Source organism: Crocodylus siamensis, chromosome 1, assembly GCF_052110815.1.
Source record: "Crocodylus siamensis isolate JL-2025a chromosome 1, ASM5211081v1, whole genome shotgun sequence".
Lineage (NCBI taxonomy): Eukaryota > Metazoa > Chordata > Crocodylia > Crocodylidae > Crocodylus > Crocodylus siamensis.
The window spans coordinates 234,898,524-234,916,591 of NC_143395.1; positions in this window are offsets into that span (position 1 = coordinate 234,898,524).

Below are 18,068 nucleotides of genomic sequence, written 5' to 3' on the forward strand. Positions count from 1 at the left end.
AGTGGGGAGCTCGGCCAGTGCAGGGAGAGAGAAGAAGATAGACTGCATGAGCATCCCCTCGTTGCTGCCATGGGTTGGAGTATTTTCCCGGTAGGGATCGAATGTTGTTTTGACTGGATGGTTTAGTTTTATGTTATAGCCAAGGGGCTTTGTGTTTTTGTGTTTATTGTTTTAACCGGAGGACCAGTTGAGGCTATTAGGGGTTGGAGGAGGCCTCATAGGGGCTCCACAGTAGCGTGGAAATCCTGGTGCCAGAGAGGGCGCAGCATTGGGGGTGCATTGGCCCCAGCCCCAGAGTGAGGGGGGCAGCGAGGAACCCCAGAGAGAGAAGGCAAGGACCACATTAGTACCATCTGCGAGGCTTGGGCTGCGGTGTAGGGGTGGAAAAGGAGCCGCAGATAGCGCTCCCTGGCACTGGGGCGCATAAAGTGGGCAGCCTCCCGCTAATTACATCAGTCAATTAATCAATTAAGATCAAGGCATGGCAGGAGAGTAAGCAGGTGGTTGGCCCATAACAGGAGGGCTGAGCCACCAATGGAAAGGCTCCAGTAGAGATACTCCTGTCACAGGTATTATAAATGCTTTGAGAAAAGGTGGAGATAGGGACTGTCTTGGTGGTCAAGGACAAATGATAACAAAGTGGCAGGAATAGCAATACTGTTAAACAATCCAGAGTTAAGAGCAAAGCAGGTGGATGACATCGTCCCTGGCAGACTACAACGAATGATACTGTCAGTAGGGAAAACAATTAGAATTTTTCAACATATATGTACCACCAGAGCAGAAGAGGAGGAAGACTCTGCTTTGAAAACTAGCAATATACATGGTCAGAGGGGGATAATAGTGGGGGAATAGAATTGTATAAAAGAAGTGGGTGACAGAACAGGGGAAGGAGGAGACAGAATATTAGATAGTTAATCCAAATTGTTAATATAAATAATAAAAGAAGAGTCACTAATAAATGTGTGTGCAGGGGAGAAAGCTTTCACTACAGCAGCCCCCAGTGAAAAGAAGCAATCAAGAATTGACTTTGTGTTTGTATTCAAAGAAAAGAGAGATAAGGAAAAAAAGAAGGCTTAAGCATCACATTTAGTGATAACCAGGGTTCCTGGTTTTCTCTGATTTAAAAATCTATAATTCTCTGATAAAAAAAAATCCAAAATGTTCCGATTAAAACACCCAAAATCTGCATTTTTCTGTAATAAGACTGAAACGCCACTATATATATAAATATCAGTTGAATACAATGTTTTAATGATATATTTGCAATTTTAAAGCCATTTAGAAGCCTTCCAGAGCTTCAATCATTGTAATGATATTAATTCTAAATACCTATATATTTGGTGTTTTATTTATTTATTTTTTTAATCAGAAAATCAGAAAATCAGTGGCTGCCTCTCCCACTGCTTGGTAGCATTGAGCAATCCTAATATGCCAGTGCCCTTCACTCCCAAGCCATGCCCCCCAGCCCTGCCAGTGGCCCTCACTCCCAACCCGCAACCCCCCCATCCCCACCTGTGCCCTTCATTCCTGACCCATAGCTCCCCCATCCCTGCCAGTGCCATCCTCCCCCACTGGTGACCCTTACTCACATGACCAACATGCCCCCAGGCCCTGGACCCCAGTGTGTGGGACAGTGAGGATATGGGTTGGGGGGCGGAGTCAGGAAAGGGGGTGCCCAACCATAGGCAATGCCATTTGTGATGTATTGTGGGGCACATGCCCTCCAGATCTGTATGCTCACAGCAGGTCACAGGGCTGCAGCCTGGCCAGGCTGTCACCAAGCCACCTCCATGGCCCAGCAGGCCATGAGATAAAACCATATGATATAAAATCATGATCTATTTGGAGCAATAAGGACAATAGATTTCTCAGATAAATTGATAAGATGGATTGACTGTTATATAGAGAAGCAGAATGCCAAGTACTAATAAATAGACATCTGAGCAGAGCCTTTAAAATTCAAATAGGGGTAAGACAAGGGTGCCCATTGTTACCAATAGAGTTTGTATGTACAATGGAGCTGCTGGCACAGAAAAAAGAAAAGATAAAATGATACCAGGAGAAGGAGTGGAAAAGTGTGCACTTTATATGGGGAAGATCAGTGATTAAAAGTGTACTAAAACATAGAACTGAGTATGGTGAAGTGACTGGGGCTAAATTAATCAAAATAAAAAGCACCGGAATGGGAGTGGGAAACTGGAGAGACCTAGAGAAGCCTTGACTACAAGTAGTGGAGTGAGAGATCAAAGTTTTAGGGATCCCAAGTGAGGCAGAAGGAAAAAGAAACTGAAGTTTGGGAAAAGGTATGACAAGTATGGTTGTGGACAGGAAGGACACTGTTCTTTTTTGGAAAAGTGGTGGCACTTAAGGCAGTGCTACTGCCAAACATTTTGTACACCAGAATTGTGTTTCCACCATTGTAGTGGCAGTTGACAAAAGTACAAAGGGAAATTTGTATGTGCTTTTGGAAAGTAAAAAGACAAAGGCTAGCCAGAATGGAACTGTATAAAGCAAAAGAGATGGGGGAAGCCAGACACATGGTTGTTTACTTAGACAAATTACATAAGTGCAGTGTGTAAAGTGGCAACAGAGGGCCAAGGGAAAGCAGCATGGTTTAGCTCATTTTTGGTAGGTACGATCTTAAGAAGATGCAGAATGTACAGGGGCTCTTGGAAGAAATAATGAGCGTGGCAACCTCCCATCCATTACATAAGAATGGAAAATTTTATAAAGATGTATAAAATAGGAGAGGTGGGGCTTGGAGGTCCTGAAAGATTGCAAGCAATTGACAAAAATGGTAAGAGAGGGAGACAAGATGGCACTGATAAGAAACTTTATAGAAGGACAAGTGAAGGTGTAGAGGGCAGTGGCTGATGTGACCAAAAGGGGAGCATGCTGATCTAGACTGGCTGATAATGAGAAATATCTCACCAGTGAGGGAGCTGCAACATGGGTGGCATTTGACGAGATCAGCAATGTGTCCAAGGGAGAGATGCAGGGAGAAAGAAGTGGTGAGATGTGTTTGTGGGTGTACATATTCAAAGGGTGTGTGGGAAAGGGTAAGTCTCTTTTTGAATGTCATTTATCAGAAGTGCATGTCCTTATCAAAAGAGATGGTACTATGTAGACTCATAGCAAATGGGCCTGAGGAAACAATATTGAGAACACTGTTAGCATGTGTTAAAACCAGTATATGAAAAGTAAGAAATCTCGGGGTATTGGCTTTCACTGAAAGAGTGCCTGAAGTTGGGACTGTATGACCTGAGATGCTATGTTGACCTGAAATACTACATCCAGAAAGATTGGAGAAGAGGCAGCAGAAAAGAAAAGGAGGAAAAAGGGCTGGTCACATTTGTTTCACTGAACCAATACAGTGGACTGATGGGAGTTCTGAAAGTGTTACATGTGGATTTTTTTTTTTGATTAACACTTTTTTTTAAAGCGTGAGTTTAAAAGATAGTTATGGGATTTCTTACAAAGAAATAAAGCTTCTTAGGGGATTTTGGGGGAAGCAGATGTATATTGTTAAGGGTTTTAACATATGGAGGTTTATCTTTTGTTATGTAGTTGTTTTGTTATATGAAGTTCTGGTTAAACAATAATGTTTTAATATGTGTAGTTTTGTAAGTGTAGAGTGATAAATGTGTTTTTAATAAAATGTGGTTCCCATCACTATGTTTGCCCCATTAGGGTCATGTATTTTATAGTCATGTTCAGTACTGGCTACATTTAATCAACTTTATAGTTGGTTTCCATGACTGACTACCTGCTGCTTTTGACAGTAGTTTAATTATAGAAAATGTATTTAATGAGGTTTCCTTGCATGCAACTATAAAATGAGAGGCTCTTTTCCCCCATGTTGACTTGAGGGGAGGAACCTGTCTTATATTCAGGTAAATAGGGTATTTAGTACCTGCCTTGCAAACCAAAGGGGCTCAGTTTTAAATAGGCATTTTTGGAGCCATATGGAAAAGGGTGTGGGGCAGAGTGCTTCTAAAATCTTTAAAAAGGGCCATTGGTAGAGCCCCTAACATTTTCAAGTGGCTACTTGAAAAATGACACCTTTGCATTTAAACCAAATACGCTTATTCATGGAGCTAACGTTCTGCATATCATGCTTTATCAATAATTACAAAGGTGGAAAGCATGATTCTGTTAGCGTGATATGGCTGGTTAGTGCAGTATAAGTATTGCCATTATTTCATACTTTTTGTATGTGATGTACAGGTTTCCCTCGATTTATGTGGGTTCTTTATATGTGAATTTGCTCTTATGCAATGAGCATATTTAAACCCATAATTTGTTATATTTGAGGTAAATTCACTCTTATGCATTTTGCATAGATGACCCCTGCCCAAGCAGGTAAGTCTGTGTGGGGAGGGGAAAGGGCTGTGGCCCCACTCACCCCAGCCTCGCTGCAGTGGCCCCAGGAGCAGCTGACACCAGCTGCCTGCACCAGGGCACAGTGCAGCCCAGGAGCAGAGGTGAGTGGGGACAGCCGGAGCACAGTGAAATCTAGCGGCTGCAGGCAACTAACACTGGCCGCTGCAGCCAGGGCTGGGGTGAGTGCTGCTCTGTTCATCTGCTTTGCTGCCTTGTGCAGCCCTGGGAGCGGCACCCCTCCCCCTGCCCCTAGTCCAAGCCTCACTCCCTCCCTCACTACCATGGGAACCTATCTCTATTTGTTACATTGTAAAGTGGGTTTGCTTTATGCAAAGTTGATTTATACGCTGTTCTCCGGGAACACACATACAGCATAAATCGAGGGAAACCTGTATTCTCTTAATGTGGCAATTTGACTTTTCAAAGTTGTCAATATTAAGTATGTTATTATAATATATATTATGCTATATATAATAATGTTATTGTGTTATATATAATAATGTCATGTTATTTAAGCTTTATTGTAAAGGTAACACTGAAAGTGTGATAAACCCATGCACATGATGATATTCAAATGTGAGGCAGGCATATAACTTTGAAATAATGTCCCCTCTTATATAGCTGGGCATTGCAACGTATTTTCTTCTTGCTCTCAGAGGGGAGCAGGGAGTGGCATAAAGGAGAAAATAAAGAGGGAGCAGAATAAGAGAATCCCAAGGGGGGAAATATTTCTTGCATGAGTAGTTGGTTCACCTGCCTACCAGAAGGCAGTCACATAAAGGTCAGAGGATGTATTTGACTAACATCATAGGAAGAGAAGCTGTAGAAGGGTGCACACATTTGAGGTGACTGGCTTAGTGCATCGAGCTTACTAGGTGTGGCAGGTTCAAATCACAGGGGTGGCCATGGTGCCTGCTGGTGGCTATGTAGCTCTGCCCAGCTCAGTCCTTAAATGTCCCTTAATCACTTTACTGCCACACCTTGTTTTTATTTCAAGGTTAAATAAAGAAGGCTGCCCACAGCCCTTAAAGTGAGCCAGCATTGGTACAAATCATCACTGGGTCTCTCTTGGATCCCCTTTTGCCTCAACTTGGCCCAGTAAGCCTTCTCAGCCTGTCCATGCCTCTTCAGGCACCTGTAGCCTTAAGAGCTAATTGTGTGGCTCTGTTCCTCCTCTACACCATGCCCCAAGCCTCACAGGTGTTATCATTCAATGATGTCACCAGATGTTCTTTCTACTTAGCCCCCTTCTGGGCTCCTCACTATTTTCAGCCCCTCTCTTGGGCTCTTGGACCTTTGGTTGCCTTCTCAGCTTACCTCTGGGCTCCAGGGATGCTTGTACAACTGACAATGTTACCATGTATGTGTGATGAAAATGTACCATTGCATGGCTTAATGGCAACACACTTTACATGTGCACAAGTTTGAGGGGTTTTAAATGAGTTTGCATCATCACAAATTAAACCACATCCCGATGGTGCAACTTAGAACATTGAAGCCTTTAATTTGTCAGCTTGCACTCCAGTCACAGGAGAAGTGGCCTGGCTGTACTGAAAAAAAGGATCAGGCTCCTTACCACTTCTGCCTTCAGACACTTTGCATCATGCAGGAATGGGTTGGCTTTCCCCTGAAGCAGCATGGGGGGGTGGGGTAGGAAGTGGGGGGAAGGTGGCAGGAGGGCAGCAGTATGGCTGAAGTCTAAAAAGTCTATATGATGGTCTAAAAAACTTCAGTGTCCACAATCAGGCTCATAACACTCTAAATAAATGCATGTAGGAGTTCATGCAGAAGGTGGGAGGAGATTGTATCAGGGAACAAATCTTATGTTCCTGATCTCTTCTGCTTTGGGGGCTTTGCCTCCTCACTCTGGACAGTTATTTGCGTCCAACTGGAAAAATGCAATTGCAAAGGCATATTATAAAAAGTAGCTTTCATTTCTCATCAACACTGGCAATGCCACTAATTCACCTCCTGGGGGATTTATTCTAAAACTGCAAACTTTTGAGTGGCTTCAAACCAGCTTCATTTTAAAAACACAACTGCTTGGAAGGACAACATTCCCTTCTATTACTCCCTGTCTATTTCTCTTCCAAATAATCTAGGTCTGAAGTACAGTATCAGAATTATTCTGCTCTGGAATAGCAAACAGTTTACTACTCATTTTATAACCTTGCAGCATTACATCTATGGATATTTTACCATGGGCACTGCATATTCTCTTTCCAATGTATTTTCCAAGAGAATATGCAGCCATACTTCTGGAAGTAGTAAGGTCCAAGATAGGGGAACTTAAAACCAGAGCTAAAACTTTAAAAACTTGAAATGACCTGCACGAATTGCTTTTGACTTTGCTGCTTAAGAATAATGCAAACATTTCAAAGTCAAGCTGATAAAATATATCATACTGCTCTAGGGAGAGAAAGGAGACAGAAGAAAGTGATATGTATAAATGAACCTGTAACTTGAGCCATATTTGGACCAGTCTCCAGGTGTAATATGAATGATTAGCAATGTGTGAACCTCAAAGAGTTTTGGCCACACAAGCATTGAAAATCTTGCCTGTTTACCTGATCAGCAGTATCTAACCTTTTGGGCTTGCAAAACTTTAAAATAACAAGCTCTCTTGTGGAATGTCTAATACTCTAAATCTTATTTCTGGTTTAGTCAAATGCCTTGAAAAGTGCTTCTGTTGCACTATTTTAAAATATTTATTGCTGATTGTATTGTATTCAGGAAGTAAGCAGCTGCAACAATATTTTTTAAAGGTGGTGGGGGCATATGTAGGTAGATACTTTAGAGCATCAAAAAAGTTGAGTATTTGGGGGCACAAATTCATGTTGATAGCAAAGTAATCAAACCATTTGTCCATTCTATGGACAAATTTACAGCTTGGCTTAACTCAGAAATGGCCAACCTGTGACATGTGTGCCACAAGTGCCATGAGCAGCTGCTGTTTGTGACATGTGCTCTGGCACTTAGTAAATGGAGGTGCTGCAGTGGAGGCAGGGGGTCTTGGGCTACTGGTCAGATGGAACGAAGCAGGGACAGGATGCTGCTGCAAGAGGAAATGTTAGGTGGTACGAGCTGCCAAAAGCCAAGTTAATCTTTCCCTGGCCCTGCAGCCACAGCTGAATTCAGGGCTTTGGATCCTTGCTCACCATATAAAACTGCCAGTTGTGGTACCTGAGAATGGGTTAACCTGGCTTTTGGTGGTGACACTTCTCTCACAGCAGTGTCCTGCTCCACACCAGGTGGCAGGAGGCTTGAATCCTTACTCCTTCATTCTGGCACCCACAATCGATACCAGGTACACTTCATAGGGGGCTGAAATCAGAACAGCCCATGAGGAGGGGGTTGTAAGGGTTTAGTTATGATGTAGGCAGCTGGGGATAGGTCACTAGGAGTATCTTAGGGGGTCATCAAGGTGGGACAGATTACCAAAGCATCAGGCTGGGGTCTAGGGGGCCTGAGCACATGGGGACCAAGTTCCAGGAGGACCAAGAGGTGAAATCCAAGAAACATAATCCAAGAAGTGAGCTAAGATCAGAAACAAGGGTCAGAGAGCCAGTGCCTAGTTCCAGGAGAGATCTGGGGTCTGAGTCAGGAAAAGCCAAAGTCAAAATAGGAACCAGGAAAATCAGAAGGAGCAATGAACATGAGTGGTGCTGAATGACAAGTTCCACATGTTGACCCTGTAGTGGGGTGGAGGCTCAGAAGGGATGCTGAACAACTACTCATTACACCTGACAAGGGCAAGAAGGGGCCGGTTCTTTCCAGTGGGTATGAAGCCAACGAGAGCAGAACAGTGCATGGCACTAACACCATGGTTTATGAGTACATGCATGCTGAAACTTAAGAGTTGGGTGGGCTGTGACATCACAAACCTGTGCCTACTGCTAGAGTTAAAAAGACTAGGAATGCTGGTCAGCAGGGGGGAAGAGTGCACCACATATGTGTCAATTGCTCCAGCTAGAACCAGAGTAAGCAGTCATGCCATTTCCCTAGACTGGCGATCCGAGGGATCACCAGCTCTCTGATGGTACAGGGCAAGGGAGCAGAAAGGTAAAACAGCAAACTAAAATAATACAATTGATCGAAGATAAGTAGGTGGGACAGCCTTAAGTTACATGTGTATGTGGTGTGGGGTGAACCCTCTTAATGGTTTATTGATTGTAATTGTAATTAAATTGATAAGTGGGAAGAGAAACATGATGAATTAATCATTTATTTTATTTTTGGGGATCATTATTTTATTATCTATGAACTGATATATTTACATGCCTGCAAATTAAGTGCATGGGGCAATTCAAAATTACTATAAACATATGTTGAACTGAGTCATCAGGTTCAAAGGAACACTAGCTCAATTTACAGGTGTCTTTAACCTGATGGAAGAGATAAGAGAAAACCAAGGACAAAAGAAGATCTATCTACCTCTTGCTAAAAGCTGTAGCATCTGGAGCCATCAAGACTTGGTTGGAGAGTGGATGGGGTGTAGGGGAGGCGGAGCCCCAAGAAGCACTATTGCTGAGAACATACTCACAATAGTCTATACCACCAAAGGAACCTCACTTTCCCTCTTATTGCTTTTTTTTTAAGACCAAGACATGGCAGGAAAGTTAAGGGAGACTTAGCCTGAACAGGTAGCCCAAAGTACTCTGAGGTTGGCACCAGAAGGATACCAAAACATAACTACTTGATCCAAGCATACAAGATACCTATTGTTTTGGCTTAACCATGTATAGTGAGGCTTGCCAGAACAGACAGACTGCATCAAGGCATACCTGCAGTCTGAGCCTGCATGTGTGCTTAAAAGGGTGAGCAGTGCTTTTAGCAGCCAATCCAGTTGATTGTCTCCAGAGAAAACTAGGGCAATCTTTTTAGCCAGGGATTAGGGGCAGGTGTGATGGCTTTTGGCCCAGCTATGCATGCTTGATCAGAGATCCTGACAGAGGTGGAGCTTTACTTGTGGCATGCCAGCTAAAAAAGGTTGGTCACCATTGCTGTAACTGATATGATGCTATTGTATCATTTTAATAAATGACTGCTATTAATGGGGTAGAGTATTGCTGTAGCTATGTGGCTCTAAGTATATGTAAAAATCAAGGGGGTTTGGGTGATATTTTTTATTGGATTAACTGTATAGTTGAGAAAGAAGTTAGACAAGGTGACTCAAGGAAGAGCACTTTGTGCCTGAAGACTTGTTTAACTATACAGTTGGTCCAGTTAAAGATATAATCAACCCCTCCTCCTCTGCTCCCCCCCCACCAAAAAGAACTTTTTTCTCTGCTATTAACAGCAGTTAATTAAAAAAATACTGCCAACTTCTATACACTTAATTTGGGTTCTAAAATTATCATTCATCTTAGACTGTATCCTATAATTTCGTACTATGTAGTTTATAATGAAGTACTCTTGGTCACTTTGCTTTCCAGCTTCCCGTAACTCTTAAAATGCTCTGCATTATTTTGGTTTGACTATTATCATTCTCTATAGCTAATAGGGCTGTGCGAAATTTCACTGGCCATTTCATTTTGACACTGTTTCAACTCATTTCGAGGTTGAAAAAGAAATGGAAATGAAACAAAAGGCTTTGAAACAGCCTCCAAACAAAGTGAGGCTAGTTGAAACGTTTTGGAAGTCTAAACATTTTGACCATAGCACTGGGGATGTCCCCATCCCCGGTGGTAGATTGGGTGGGGGACAGGGATCAGTTCAGCTGGCCTAACTCCCCATCCCTGGCACTAAATCCAGCAGGGGAGCTGGGCTGATTCCCCATAAAGCAATCCCATGCTTCCTTCATCTTTAGGAATGAGGCCAAGGCAGCAGGGGGAAGGCAGCCCCCTCTAACAAGGGTGTAGAAGCATGGCAGAGGGTTTTGAAACACTGAAGACACCACTGGACCATCTACAGCTGTGCCTTATGGGGACAATGTAACCCTACTGTAGTGTGGTGAGGACCAAGTATTTCCAAAATAATTAGGCATTAAGTATTTTGAAACTGAATATGTATGTACAGGCATATGTGACAAAACAGTTCCTGGAGATATGTTGTGAACTGCCATCAACTTAAAAGCTGCTCATTCATAAACAAACAAAATAGCCTGAGTTAAGAGGGCTTTCCAGTTTTACACCTACCTCCCTAACCTTCTGTAACTGTCTGCTGTTTTAAAATCACTTCCCCCATGCACCTTAAAATTTCTTCTGTCTGTGTGATACACCCTGAAACAACAATGGGCATGGATTAATTGGCCATACAGAGGAAACAATGGAACAGCATATACACAAAATGCTCATAATGAACAGAGCCAACATACATTTGGGAAAAAAACCAAGCAGTCTCTGCCAGGATGAGGTTAAATAAATGACATTAATTTAAAGGCAAAAATAATAGTAGCTGCCAGAAGAGATCAGTCACTGTGCTGATTCCCCTGCCACATTGGGACACCTGTGTTTCCTCTTTTCCTGACTAAGAGACAGTGAAGGCTATTTTCTCTCCCATCACCCACTGGTGGTTCCTGAAAACATATATCTTTGCTGTTGTGCACAGCAGGCCAGTGGGATGGACAAGAAGAATGTTTCTCCTTGTAAGCTTTCATTTTCATGCCGTTTCAATTTCCAGGTCCTAATAAGGTTACAAGAAGACAACTCTATTTGTCGTCATTCATACTGTTACTTATTTTTGGTTTTTGTCTATATTGTTGATATTGATTTAGAGAACAATTTTATGTCAGACCCACAAATTGTTACCTTCATCATGGAGCCTTAACTTAATGTACAGTTTGTGCTGAGCATTTATTTCTGTATTAATAAAACCCTGGCATTCCTTCATGCATCTTTTCCCATTAAAATTTTATTAATTATAAAAGTCTAGTAATTTCTAGACATCTAACTTGTAATATTACTTCTCTTGATAGTCTACTTCCTGCAGCAACTTCATACTAACGGTACCCTGCTTTTTGTTTTTCTTCAGATATCCCACTAAAGATGCTGAAAAACCTCATGGATACATATTCCCTCTTTCAATATGATCTTGACCATTTCCTTCAATCAATGCATACATTTTGATACTGTTGCCCATGGGCATTTGGTTAAAGCTTAATTGAAGAAAACTACCATTTAATGCCTGAGTTTAATTAGAACTTTTAAAATGTCTGTGTGCTACATGATGGGAAGAACTCCTCTAAGGGAGTTTGAAAGTGTTTTTCTGCCATCAAGTGAAGCAGAAAGACAGTCGAGCGACAATGTTATGCAGAATACATGAATAGTCTTGTTCTCAGTGCTGGATTCTGGCCAGTAATACCTACACGACACATTGAGGAATATGTTCTTTTTCTCAGGAAAATCTCCCTGGAAAATAAATGTTCTTTCTATCAGAAAGAATTTCCTCACTGTTAGAACAGTAAGGCAGTGCCTAGGGCGGTTGTGGAATCTCCTTCATCAGATGACTTCAGGAAGAAGCTGGACAAGCATTGGGGAGGATTTTGGAGTGGCGTTCTTCCATTCGTTCAGGGAGTTGGTCTACATGACTCTCAGGGTCCTTTCCAACTCTCGGATTCTGTGATTCTTCTAAGGATTCTAAATTGTCCTATACCCTGATTGCCTTCAAAGTGCTAGGGAAGTGAAGTAAATCTAGTCTGAGCAGGTGTATGAAAACCTACAGTATTTTCCTATATGGTAAAACTTTTCCTTCATAAACCAAACAGCATCCACAACACGAGGGAGTTGTGCGCTGGGCAGTTATTTTACACAGAAGAAGATAAGATGGGCTTTTAATCCTGTCTGCTTTAACTCTGAAGCCCTAATGAACGGTCTTATTGTTGAGGAGGCTGGGTTTTTACATTCTCTCTCCATCGAGATTTTGAAATCAGAAGTAAATTAGCCTGTCTTCATTCTCCTCCCCCACTGCTTCCTTTATTCTTTTCTGAGCTGCAGTTCTGTTAATGAAAAAACAACACTTTACAATGTATATTTTTAATACTAATCCTCATTTTTAATTTGGAGACATTATTTGTGGCTTTTAGTTTTTCAAAACATTAGAAAGGATACAAATTAAAACCATAAATTCAACCAATTGTATGGTGTGCCTTCTTCCCCCCAGTTTCATCGCTGTTGTTGTTTTCAGTTCTGTTAGTTAAAAAAAATTGGTTTGTTTATGACATTTACAATGAAATGATATGCATGGTTGAAACTTGCCTCTGCTTTGCCGTGTCTTGTATCATGCCTCTGCTCTGCCTGTTAGATATCAAAAGCGTTTCTTTTGTCAGCAATTGTGCTTCAGTATGTGCCAGACTAATAGTCACGGTGACAGAGGCCCTCCTTAGAAATTGTAGAAAATTATGATTGGAAGGGACATCAGGAGTCATCTAGTCCAACCCCCTGCTCAAACAGGACCATCCCCAACTAGATCATCCCAGCCAAATCTTTGTATAGACAGGTCCTGAAAACCTCCAAGGATGGAGATTCCACCACCTCTCTGGGTAACCTGTTCCAGTGTTTTACTACCCTCCTAGTGAGAAAATTATTCCTAATATCTAACCTAATCCCTTGCTGCAACTTGAGATTATTATTCTTTGCTCTGTCGTCTGCCACCACTAAGAACAGTCTAGCTCCATCCTCTTTTGAACCTCCCTTCAGGTAGTTGAAGGCTACTATTAAATCCCCCTTCAGTCTTCTCTTCTCTAGGCTAAATAAGCCCAGTTCCCTCAGCCTGTCTTCATAAGTCATGAGCCCCAGCCCCCAAACCATTTTTGTTGTTCACTGCTGGACTCTCTCCAATTTGTTCACATCCTTTCTGTAGTGGGGGACCCAAAACTGAACACAATACTCTAGATGTGGCCTCACTGGTGTTGAATAGAAGGGAATAATCATTTCTCTTGACCTGCTGGAAACACATCACCAATACAGCCCAGCATGCCGCTACCTTTCTTGGCAACAAGGGCACAGTATGGGTTTATATTTAGTTTATTGTCCACCCTCAGGTCCATCCTAAGTGTAGGACTTTTGCACTTGTCCCTGTTGAACCTCCTGAGATTCCTTTTGGCCCAATCCTCCAATTTTTCTAGTTCACACTGAATCCTAGCCCAACACTCCAGTTTACCTACTACTCCCCCCAGCTTAGTGTCATCTGCAAACTTGCTGAGGGTGCACTCAATGCCACATTCCAGGTCATTGATGAAGACATTGAACAAAACCAGCCCCAGGACCAACCCCGGGGGCACTCCACTTGATACCAGCTGCCAACTAGATATTGAGCCATTGAGTACTACTCTCTGAGCTCAATGCTTTAGCCAGTTTTCTATCCACCTTACAATCCATTCATCCAGACCATACTTCCTTAGCTTGCCTGGGAGAACGTTGTGGGAGACGGTTTCAAAAGTCTTGCTAAAATCAAGGTACACCATATCCACCATTCTCCCTGCATCCACAAAGCCAGTCACCTCATTACAGAAGGCAATCTGCTTGGTCAGGCATGATTTGCCCCTGGTGATTACATGCTGACTGTTCCTAATCATCCTCTTCTCCTGCAAGTGCTTAGAAATGGATTCCTTGGGGACCTACTTCATGATTTTTCCTGGGACTGAGGTAAGGCTGACTGGTCTGTAGTTCCCCAGATTTTCCTTTTTTCCCTTTCTTAAATATGGGCACTATTTTTGCCCTTTTCCAATCATCTGGGACCTCTCCTGATAGCCATGAGTTTTCAAAGATTATGGCCAATGACTCTGCAATCACATCAGTGAACTTCCCCAGCACCCTTGGGTGTATCTCATCTGGCCCCATGGACTTGAACATGTCCAGCTTTTCTAAACATGTCCAGCCCCTCACCTTTTCTTTCACCACTGAGGGCTGCTCACCTCCTCACACGGTGCTGCCAGGTGCAGTAGTTTGGGAACTGACCTTGCCTGTGAAGACTGAGGCAAAAAAGGCAGTGAGCACTTCAGCCTTTCTGCATTCTCTGGCACAAGGTTGTCTTCTTAAGCCCACACTTTCCCTGATCGTCCTCTTGCTACCAACATACTTATAGAAACCTTGCTTGTTACCCTTCACATCCCTTGCTAGCTACTATGGCTATGCAAAACGGCTTCGTTCTGTTTTGACCAGTGTTTTGATGTTTCAATGGAACAGCATTTTGTTTCGAATTTTGTTTTGATTTGAAACAGCTGTACTGTTTTGTTCCGTCGAAATGGCAAAACTGTTTCTATGCTTTGCCTATAGGATATAATGGGGAAGGACAAAACAGCCTATAACTTTGTCATTTCTGGCTTGATTTGGATGAAACATGCAGGAATAGTAGCCCGTTCTGAGGGTATGGAGCCTGCCAAGTTTCAAGGAAATGGGTGGAGGGGGTTAAGGGAAACTGCACCCCAAAATTTTGAAAGCAACACTTATGTTTTGCCTGAGCCCTTTCCCTTGGCTAAGCCCCAGACCCCCTCATGCTTGCACCCAGAGCCCTGTAGTCACTTTTGATATGCTCAGAGTCTCCCCTGGCAGTATCATTGGTGCTCACATGGATGAGCTTCATGGGGTAGTAGCTTTGGTAATCCCTCTGTGACATCTCAGATCTGGGCTCTGGGCAAGCAACAAGACTTCCTGAGACAACAGGTCAGGTTTCAGATTGCTCCCTCTGTCCCCTGCAGAAAGGGGACTACAACCCATCACTTCTTGTTGGCAGTCATCTCAATCCTTCCCATCCTGGTGAGGCCTGGCTTGTCTTCCTCCACCAATGGAACACGCTCCTCCCTTTCTGTTGCTAGGGATGCATATATATGGAGGTGAAGATCTCTGCTTGCTGCCAGAAGTCACAAGCCTCCAGCTTCCAGCCTCTTGGGTGTCCTTGCCCTCTTTTTTCTCTAGTGCTGCCTCTGGCATTTCTTCCTCCATGGTCTGGGAGATATCCTCCAGCATCAAAATGATGAACTCCTCATGGCAGAGGATGCTTTGGAGCCTCACCACCTCCTCCTGTACATCTCTGGCCTGTTGTCTGAGAGGCGCCACCAGAAAGCACCACTGCACATGCTGCAGGCACTCCCTGACATGGCTATCACTGGAAGGAACCTGGAAGCCATAGTCCCCACAGCGCCAAACCTGGACCTGCGTGGGAGTGATGGTAAGTGGTCCTGCCTGGACAGAAACCTGACAGATGACGGCAGTGGCAGTGGCTCTGGCATTGCAACATCTTCCAGCCATTTCCCTAGGTCTCTTAATCTGTCTTGTCTCTCTTACTGATCTTCTTCTGAGCACACCTTCCCCAGCAAAATTGCCTGGAAGCTTCTTCACGGAAAGGAAACTACATGGGCAGTAACGATAGAAACCTCTCAGTGCAATCCCCCATGAGTCCTTGGCTTTGTCTGCAAGAAATCACCTGCAGTAGTCTTCTCCAATTGTGGTCGCTGGATCAGTGGTGAGCTACACAAGGTGAGGTACACAAAACAGCTTCAAGTGGTCCTCAGACAGGACAGGGATAGGCAACTCCCGGCATGGGTGCTGCAAGTTACAAAGAGAATGATGGTTGCATACTTGAGAACTACATAAACATATTCTAACCTCAATCCCATTCTTCCTTCCTTGTCATAGAAGTACATTCAGTATACATAATAGAAATCTGGTGCCTGGTAACCACCACAGAGATTTAATTGCTGTATGTAGCAGAGAAAGAAAACTGCCGCGACAGGGAGGAGGGTGTGCTACTATTAATAATTTACGAAATGCCTGTAGAATGCTGGGAAGGTTACAGAACAAGCAAGTGGTCTCTACCCATGACAAACTTAGGTTATTTGTGTCATGTCCCTCTGGACCCTCATAGATCTTGGTATTTTTATTTTGCGTTCCTAAGGGAATGACAACTTTAAGAAGTTACTGTTTCCCTAGTGTGCAATTAAATTATTTTAACAAGTGCCCTAATCCTAAAGGATTCAGTTTCTTTGGTAACTTGTGGAGGATGTTTTGTCCTGAAGATGAATTACTGGGTGTAATGAGTCTCACAGTGAGAAACAAAAGAATGATTTAAATGGGCTAAACTTGATAAACAATACCAGCATGATAAATAATAACTCAGAGTTTTGTCTATAAAAAAAGTATGGGGAAACTTTATTAAGACCTTGAGCACTAAATTATTAAGATTACCAGAAAGTGAGAGGTAAAATGTCGATGAGGTTGACAAGTAATATGTATTATCACCCCCATTTCAGACATGAGGAAAATCAAACGATAAAATTTACGAGAAACACAAGGAACTGGCATCAGTGCCAGCATTAAAGTCAAGTATTAATGGCCTCTCATCCTGTTTGTACACTGCTGAACAACAACTGGCTACTCAAATTCTACTTTAAAGTTTTCATATGAGCAGTATGGGCTGTAAAAAGCAGATTACACATTAACTTGTTTGAAAACCGAATGCTGAATGTCCCTTATTGGAGTGGCTTAGGAGCTAGGTCAACACTTTTATATTAAATTTCCTGTTGATAAAGTCTGATTATTTTTATTCACAGAATTAGTTGTATAACCTAATTACTTGGTTATTCTGTGCAATCCTACAATTCAGAGCAAGATTAAAATAAGCTAGACAAATAGAATTGGCTATTTTCAAGTCAGGAAGTTAAGTCAAGAGCTTGTGGGGGGAAGTAATGGAGATTGAGAAAATGCAAGAATGTAGGGCTTTTCAGTAACGGATTCTAATGAATTATTTCTCATCAAATGGCCCCAAGGACAAAAAAAAGTGTGATGTATTGTACAAGAGTACCCTGCTTGTCTTAAGTACCAGAACTCAGTTGCATCCAAATCCAAAGATGTAGAATAATTGTTCTAATATAACTGAGATAAACACAGTTTCAAAACTGGTTTGGATTTGTACTTAGCATACATAAGGCTGATGGCCCATACAATAAGAACAGTCACTAAGTGTGAAAATACACTTGATTCTACAATATTCCCCCCTCCGCCCCTCAATAGATTTCTGTTGAACTCCCCAGCATAAACACACTCCTGTTACAAAAGCAGGTTTAAATAGTGAAAGAGGCTATGAAGGAAACAACCTTCAATATTACTGTAAACCAACAACGCCTGTTCTCTGCTGGCAGCTGCTGGGCTCAGCCTACACTGTTGAGAATGCCTGTGCTTGGAAACCATTATTAAGAACTGTACAAGAAAACTAGACACCTAACCCTGTTCCTGGGGGGGGGCAAGGGGCCTGAAAACAATGCCTAAGGGGAGTCAGCTTTAAAGCTGATTATGATTTGACCTGTTAACTTTGCAGGTTGCATAATAGTGTGGTTTTTTTTATTATGTTTCCCCCACACTCCCACTAATTCACTGTAATTAAATGTATGAGAATTTGTCCAGGTAACACTCTCGTGTGATATCCATAGGATGGATGTCCTGTTATTCCATAGGAATAACCTATTATAAGCGTGAATAGTCCAGTGACTATCCAGATAATCCTAATTTAATTAAACCCATGGAAAGTAAATTTGCATTTCCATCCCCCTAAACTAACCACACTGTGACTACTGCATTCTGGATCCTTTTTGGGTTGGAAGGATCTGGAATCTGATGACAGAAGGCAGAAAACTAATTATAGACAAATATTTGAAAGTGTTGTCTAAACTGACAAAACATCCTACATCTAAACTGACACATGCTTGTACATGAGTTATGTCATGAAGCCATATGTTACATGACATTACT